The sequence below is a fragment of the Crinia signifera genome, chromosome 19, assembly GCF_055691185.1.
Source record: "Crinia signifera chromosome 19, ASM5569118v1, whole genome shotgun sequence".
Taxonomy (NCBI): domain Eukaryota; kingdom Metazoa; phylum Chordata; class Amphibia; order Anura; family Myobatrachidae; genus Crinia; species Crinia signifera.
The window spans coordinates 85,495,180-85,504,134 of record NC_139226.1 but is presented as its reverse complement, the minus strand read 5'-3'; positions in this window follow the sequence as shown (position 1 = coordinate 85,504,134).

Sequence of the window (8,955 nt, the reverse complement as noted above, 5' to 3'; positions counted from 1 at the left end):
AGATCAAACTATAAAATGAAGTCAAAAGAAGAAAATTAAACTAGTTTTGAATTCGGTATGCATTTTGCTGCTGGTTTATGTATTTTCTAGTGGTTTCATTCTTTGCCACAGCTGTGACCAGGTAAGTGTAACTATAAGTTTTAGTTGCTGGATAATTACTGTACAGCATTTTTGTATCACACACATACTGTATACACTGAGCTCACTCTGGAGGTGGCCAGTCTCTCCAAGATCACACTGTACTGTACCCCAGGAAGTGGCCAATCTCTCACCTCAGTCTGTACTGTACACCAGGAGATAGCCAGTCTCTCCAAGATCACACTGTACTGTACCCCAGGAAGTGGCCAATCTCTCAGCTCAGTCTGTACTGTACACCAGGAGATAGCCAGTCTCTCCAAGATCACACTGTACTGTACCCCAGGAAGTGGCCAATCTCTCAGCTCAGTCTGTACTGTACACCAGGAGATAGCCAGTCTCTCCAAGATCACACTGTACTGTGACCCCAGGAAGTGGCCAATCTCTCAGCTCAGTCTGTACTGTACACCAGGAGATAGCCAGTCTCTCCAAGATCACACTGTACTGTGACCCCAGGAAGTGGCCAATCTCTCAGCTCAGTCTGTACTGTACACCAGGAGATAGCCAGTCTCTCCAAGATCACACTGTACTGTGACCCCAGGAAGTGGCCAATCTCTCAGCTCAGTCTGTACTGTACACCAGGAGATAGCCAGTCTCGCTGAGGTCACTTATTGGCTGTCTCTGGGGGTACAGTACTGCTCTGTGTAGCGGGTGCCATAACTGTGATTACATATAAAAAGGGGATTGCTAACAGTGGATGAAGTAAAAGCCGCTTCTTACTATAACTTCAGGCCCATGCTCCTAATTTATCCTGTAACTGACTTAGACCATTGGGAGGTGATAACTGAATTCTCTCAGTGATTTTCAACCTTTTTACCTTGCGGCACACTAAATATCATTTTAAAATTGCCAAGGCACACCATGAGATCCCCACAGGGCAAAACACATTGGCCCCCATAGGAAAAAAACAAACCTATTGGCCCCCATATAAAAAACAAACACACTGGTAACAAAATAAAATACATTGGCCCTTTACATGAAAAGTAGAGACCAGTAAATAACAGTTGAACTGGTGATTGCTGTAAACTGGGTTGGGCATCTCGAAATCTGGGGGCACACTTCAGAACAGCTCAAGGCACACTAGTGTGCCACGGCACAGTGGTTGAAAAACACTGGTCTAAGTGATGGGAGATTGCAGGGGCAATATTGAATTGATGTTGATCATGCTCATTATGGTCGGGTTTAATCGTGAATCCGCCAAACCCGACCAAACTAATGGACTTGAGACAAAGTCAGGTGAGTGCGGGTAACCTTTTGCACATTTTCAGCTCGCCATCCCAGGGGTGTTAGCCAATTGCTGGTGCCAGCAGCTGGTCCTGCCCAACAGGAGCAATGATTGAATAGCTCAATCGAGAACACAGGAGAGACAACTGCTGGTACCAACAATTGTATTCCCCAAAGGGGCTAAATGCAACAACCTATGAAGTTGCGGCATTCCATGTGCGTGTGACCGGATCTTACCACGTAACAGACTCGGACACTATCCTGCACTTCTCGCAGGTGTTATTCTTACCCCAAATCTTGTTTATTGCCTGTGGGTTTAATACAGGATATTGGGTTGTGCTCATACTTACTCAGCAATGTTTTCACTATTTTCCTATTAATGAAGAATTTAATTACATTTACAGGAATGTCATTGAAAAAAGTATCTTGAAAGTAGATGCATCATCCAGTATATTATATGGCAATAGACCCATGGAAATAGGACAAAGTGCCCTAATGCTGCCCTGTATACATATAATCCTGATATGACTGCAATGCCAGAAAATAAGCCCCCAGCTAGATTACCATTTGTGGGCACAGCCACAAACAATCTCACTACCACCGTATTAGGGGCTGCATTTGCTGAGCAGGATGAGACTACAACTACAGAGGCGTGCTATAAAGGCTATGTATCCAGAAACCAATGACAACATCCCTTCCCACACAACACACAGGGATGGGAGGAAAAGGCTCTGTTCCATCTGGATATGGTCACTAGGTCGACACCACTAGGTCAACATGCATGAATGTCGACTTGGGGAATATTGGTAACCAAAAGGTCAACGTGGGGTTTTTCACCTTTTGTTGAGCCGACAGGTGGTGTTTCATGCCCTACCATCCACTAGGGAGTGGTGGGAGAATAGAAAGTGTGCCGAGCACAGCAAGGCACCGTGCCCGATCATGGCGAGCACAGCAAGCTATGTAAGGTACATTTTAGTGTCCTGTGTCGACATTCGGGGGAAAAAAAACCCATGTTGACCTTTTGACTGTCTACCTTCCCCACGTCGACCTAAAGACCCAGTCAACCTAACCCATGCCGACCTAATGCTTGTTGACCTAGTTGCTGTCTACCCAATGATCCATGATGCATTTATTAAGAACACAATTTATTTAGCTCATAGCAATTAAAATAACATTTTGTGTCAGTAATCAGACTGATGATGATGTTTGAAGCTGATAAAATACACAACACATACTAATGGGAAGAAATTCCACTCATGATAGAAAATGCAATCGTTCATTAGTAACCATTAGACATGTACAGGGGTGTATACTGGGTGCGATTTCGCTTGTGATTCCACTGGGATTGAATCAAACAGCAGCAAAATGCATCCGACTTGTACACCCCTTTACACTGATGCCCCTTTCAGACCGCACTTAAAAAACGGTATTTTGCCGATCTTTAACCGTAATCTGTGCGGTCTGAAAGGTGCAGGACCACTTAACCATTTTACAAAAGCTGGTTTTGTAAAACGGTTAAAATGGAGGGTCCTACCCGTTTCAGACCCGGTATTTTGGCATCAAAATCGCGTCTGAAACGGTATTTAGGACCCAGCCAATAAGCTGGGTCCTAAATTCAGCGCAGTAAATATTTAATGAGCTCATTAAATATTCATTGCACTGGAGCCCATCAGATTTTGCTTTATATAAGCAACATCGAATAGAAAAATAGACCAAATTGAACAGTGTGTACGGGGCATTAGTGTAAGCAGCAGAGGTGGGGGGTAGTACCTGTATGGATGGGAATAGGAATAAAAGTAGGTCAGAGAGAGTCTAAAGCTGGCTAGACATCAGAACAACCAGCATCCGATCCTGATACTTTTTTTTCTCCCTGTACTGTTCCTTTGTACGGCGCTGCAAAACACTTGTGGCGCCTTATAAATACAATTATAATAATAACTACCGTAGGTGATTCATCGCGCTCTTCACACCGTCATAAGGGGCTGTGCCCCCTTAATTTGTGTGCGTTTGTATTGTGAGAAATATGGTTAGAATTGTATGAAAGATGCCCTGTATTGCAACTTAACTTATATGTGAAATGTGTTAAATAGAGAGCATATGATTTGGAAGGGGGTGTGTATTGTTTTGTTTAATTTAAAAGCTGCTGTTTAGGTGTGTGTGTGCAATAGTATAGTAGGGTGTTTTTGGGTCAGCGGCTCCCAACTGGCGGAGGTCATGACACAGGAAAACAGGAGGCTGGGTAGTGATAGGGGTGTGTGGGCATAAGGGGGACTAAAGAGGGTGGGGGACACTGTGCAGGTTCTGCCAGTGGGTGAGGGTCCAGCGTGGCAGCACAGGAGTCAGTGTCTCTTCCTACTGGGTGGGAGTTAGGGTGCATGAGAGCAAGAGGCTGGGATTCCTGGGTGTGGGGGGGCGGAGCTATGCTCCGTGTCCTGGCACCTTAAAATTTTTTGAAACTTGATTGGTTCTCCTTTCCCATTGATGTAGGGAAACCGTCTTGTCCTCCCACATCAATGGCAAAAGTTGTGGGGGTCAGTGAATTGTGGGAGGGGGGGTTGTGGGGGTCCGTGAATCGCAGGAGGGGGGGTGCCGTGAATCAAGGGAGGGGGATGCGGGGGGTCATGAATCACGGGAGGGGGGGGCGTGAATCGTGGGGGGAGTGTGAATCGCGGGAGGAGGCTGGGGTTCGCAAACCACGGGAGGGGGGCGCGGTGAATCGTGAGAGGGGGCGCGGCGAATTGCGGGAGGGGGGTGCGGGGGTGCCGTGAATTGCAGGAGGAGGCTGGGGGGCGCTGTGAATCGTGGGAGGAGGCGCGCGGGGTGCCGCAAATCGCAGGAGGGGGTACAGTGAATCGGGGGTGCCGTGAATCCCAGGAGCAGGGGGTGCTGCGAATCGTGGGAGGGAGGGGGGGGGAGGAGTTGCGGGTGGGGGGGGGTGTGGGTTTAATGGTGGATGGTGGATGGTGGCTGTGGAGAAATGGTGGATGGTGGGCGTGTACTGTAGTCCTGGCTGGGCGGGGGGAGGTGATGTCAAGGGGGAGGGGTGAGTAGAACACTGGTCTTTTCCTTAGGGGGGGTGGGTTTGTGTAAAACGCTGGGCGGGAACGTTATATGCACAGGGGATGAGTGACAGATCTGGCTATATATATATATATATATATATATATATATATATATATATATATATATATATATATATATATATATATATATATATATATATGAGATAATCGTGTCACGGTTTACCTGGGGGGGGGTTCATTTAATGAACATTATAGATTCCTAAATGCCTCCTTTTAATAGGAAGTAATTCCTCCATCTTTTTACTATAATGGGCTGTCTTAGAGGTGTTCAACATCTTTATGCTGATGATGTACAGATGTGGCCAGTTCTAATGTAAAACTTATCAACTAGTTAAACATTAAGTTCCAGCCTATGTGGACCCCTTCTAGTGTTCATTCTAGCACCCGCTATCTTTGAAAACCCAAGCAGTTCCTCTGTCTGCTGTAGTGCTTCTAGCACAGTGTGATCTGTATATCAGCACTGATATGCAAACCAGGCCTGTGCTAGAAACACCACAGAAGGCAGCGACACCCCAGACAGCGGTAGAATGGCAGTGCTAGTATGAACACTACCTTCCCATTGCAATCAATGCTTCTATGAGCAATGGAACAATCAGGGCCACCCAGAGGCCAGTCCTGTTCTAACTAGAAATGTGCACCGGCCACTTTTCGGGTTTTGGGTTCTAATGGGTTTTGCCAAAACACCTCCTAAGTGTTTTGTGTTTGGATTTCTTGGGTTTTGGGTTCTGATTTTTTTTTGTTAAAAAAAGCATAAAAACTGCTAAAATTGCAGAATTTTTTTGCTCCTACGCTATATTAACCTCAATAACATTCATTTCCACTCATTTACAGTCTATTCTGAACAGCTCACACCTTACAATATTGTTTTTAGGGCAAAAGGTTGCACCGAGGTAGCTGGATAACTATGATAAGCCACACAAGTGTGCGGCACAAACACTAGACTGATATGGCACACTTAGCATCCCCTCTAGGCTGATACTGCACACCTAGAATTACCCCTGGACTGATATGGCACATTTAGCATCACCCCTGGACTGATATGGCACGCTTAGCATCACCCCTGGACTAATACAGCACACTTGGCAGCACCCCATGAATTATACGGCAGACTTGGCTTACCCCAGGAATTATACGGCACAGATGGTGGCACCCCTGACCTGATACAGCACACATGGAATTATACGGCACAGATGGTGGCACCCCTGGACTGTTACGGCACACATGGCGGCAGGCATGGAATTATACAGCAGACAAATTCCTGCAGTAAAAATAAAAATGTGTATTCTTTTAATTATAAAAAAAGAGCAGCACACCTTACTTAGCAACACCCCATGAATTATACAGCACTCTTGGCTCACCCCTGGACTACAGCCCTTGCAGTAAAAAAAAAAAAAAAAAACTTTTTTATTTTCATTAAAAAAAAGGGCAGCTCCCCTGGTCTGATATGGGACACATGGGGCACCCCTGGAATTATACGGCACACATGCGGGCACCCCAGGACTGATACAGGACACATGGGGGCACCCCTGGACAAATACAGCACACATGTGGGCACCCCTGGACTGATAGTACTGGTAGCCAGTGAAAACAGCAGATTGGAATTATATACTGCAATAAATACTGGTAGCCAGTGGCAACAGACTGGAATTATATACTGCGATAAATACTGGTAGCCAGTGGAAACAGCAGACTGGATTTTTATATACTGTGATAAATAATACTGGTAGCCAGCGGCAACAGCAGACTGGAATTATATACTGCGATAAATACTGGTAGCCAGTGGAAACAGCAGACTAGAATTATATACTGCAATAAATAAAATACTGGTAGCCACTGCCAGTGGCAACAGCAAACTGGAATTATACACTGTGATAAGTACTGATAGCCAGGGGCAACAGCACACTGGAATTATATACTGCAATAGGTACTGGTAGGCACTAGCCAGTGGCAACAGCAGAGAGCAGACTGCAGCAGACACTAGGCAGGGCAGGCAGTGGCACTAGCAGCACCAGTGGACTATCACACTGTGACTGACTATACAGGAGCAGACTCAGCAGAGGCAGGCCCCAGCACAGAGGAGAGACAGAACACAGCACCAGTCATCCTTGCAATGGTGATGTCTTGATCACTGAGCAGAGACACAGTACACAGCAGCACGGGCCCCAGCAGAGACCCACACACAGCAGCAGCACACCCTTCCCTACCCTTCTCCGAGATTGGAGTGAAGATGGCGGCGCGAGGTTGCGGAATTTAAGGGTTCCGTGATCTCGCGAGAATCCGACGCCGGGCGATGACGTTTTGCCCGTGCGCCCGGATTCTAGTAAGGCGGGAAGCGCCGAGCGCTGCTCGTATCCGGGCCCGGATTGATGACGTCCGAGCCCGCACATCTCTAGTTCTAACACCATTGCCTGTTATGTGTTTCAGAGAACAAGGTGATATCCAAAAGCCCTAATACAAGGCAGTAGCTCAATGGAAAATAACCTTACATTCTGCATATATTGAGTTAATGAAAAGCTGTAGTGCCATCTGCTGGCCATTATGAAGTGGTGCACATACATTTTCTTACGTACAGAGGGCCAGATGTATCAAGCTTCAAAAAGTGATAGACTGGAGAGTGATAAATAACCAGCTCCTACCTGCCATTTTTCAAACCCAGCCTGTGATATTGGAGTTGGGAGCTGGTTGTTTATCACTCTGCATTTTATCACTTTTTGAAGCTTGATACATCTGGCCCATAAAGAGAAAAGCCATATTCACAGAGTAGCCAACAAAGCAAAATGATAAAACAGCCATCCATCTTTTCATGGAGACTTGCACAGACTTTTGATCTAAATAATTATACATATATGGAACCAACATACAGACTGATTGGTATACTTAAATGTCCTCACTAATTACTTTGCTGGTGGTGTTCCCTAGAGTCATAAATGAGGGCATCAGGAAATGTGAAGAAGAAAGATGACTCCTTTGGCTGAGGCACTGCTTATTCTATAAACTGTATGATTCTTTATCGATAGGCATTAAAATAAGACTCACTAATAATTGGCACATAATACATATACTAATGTGCGGCTACCAAACGAGAACAAGAATAATAATAATAGACACGTGATTGTTCACTTGTGATCTTTAAATAAAGGGTACTTGGCAGTGATCGCGAAAACCTAAAAAAAATGCGGGCCCTGGGACTCCTCACTTACAAAAATCGGGGTCCTACCTGACCTTTTCTGGGTCCCAACAGAATAAAGCCTCCTCTCTTGCCCTCCCTCCCCCCCCCCCCCCCATTATGCCACAAAGTTATACCCATGCCACACACTATAATGCCCAGTACATATTGTGCCGCACACCATAATGCCCCAGTACTCTTATACATTCTGTAATATATATTGCACCATCTCTGAAATGGGGCACCCAGCCTTCCCCTGGGACCCTTAGTGCTGCATATACTAAAGCAGACAGGTGTGCAGACTCACTTATCCAGTCTGGTCAGCAGGTTCTCCTCTGTGCCATTACTCCAGGCTCTTCTTCACTCACTTGGAGGCAGTGGTGCAAGTAGAAAAAAAGGCTCAGTGGTACTGTGCTGCGAAAAATGGGAGTGGTCATATGACAAGGGGGAGTGGCTACGTGACAAAACTTTATGCCCCCACAATGCCACACATATGCCCCCCACAGTGCTAGTTATGCCCCCAGTGCCAGATATACCCCCCACAGTGCTAGTTATGCCCCCCCACAGTGCTAGTTAAGCCCCCAGTGCCAGATATGCCCCATATATGCCCACCCAGTGCCAGATATGCCCCATATATGCCCCCACAGTGCTAGTTATGCCCCCAGTGCCAGATATGCCCCCACAGTGCTAGAAGCCAGCAGCACAAGTAACTCACCCTTCTTGTGTCTGGGTCTCCTCTCTTCTCCTGTGGAGAGGGGATCATGAGGGCACCGGCGGAGAGGTGCTCCATCTTAGTGTTACGTAGGAGCGTCTCAGACGCTACAGTAGCAATGCAATCATATGCTCCATGTGTGTGATAGGTTTGAGCGACTCAGACGCTCAAGCAGCAATGCAATGATACCCGCCTGCCTCTGACCTCTGAGTAGCTATTGCTCAGATGTATGATATGGCAGTTTTGAATGTGTTCCTGAAACACCCCCACCATCCACAAGCGTGGCGAGCAGCGGCGGTACGCGTCCTACCAACCTTTTCATACCCCCACCAGCCACGTCGGCGTAGAGTTGATTTTATATAGTGTGGCGAGCCTCGCGAGGGGACGTGGATAACTTGTATTCCGCGTCCGCCCACCACGCTTCGGGCTTGGTGGCTCGCTGCGCTCGCCACACTATATAAAATCAACTCCATGCCGATGTGGATGGTGGGGGTATGTATAAAAAGGGTCGGTAGGACGCATACAGCTGCGCTCGCCACGCTTCAGGATGGCGGGGGTATGAAATGGAGGCATTTGCCAGTATGTAACATGGAGCACTGGCAAATGCCTCCGTCATTGTGCATCAGACGCAGGAG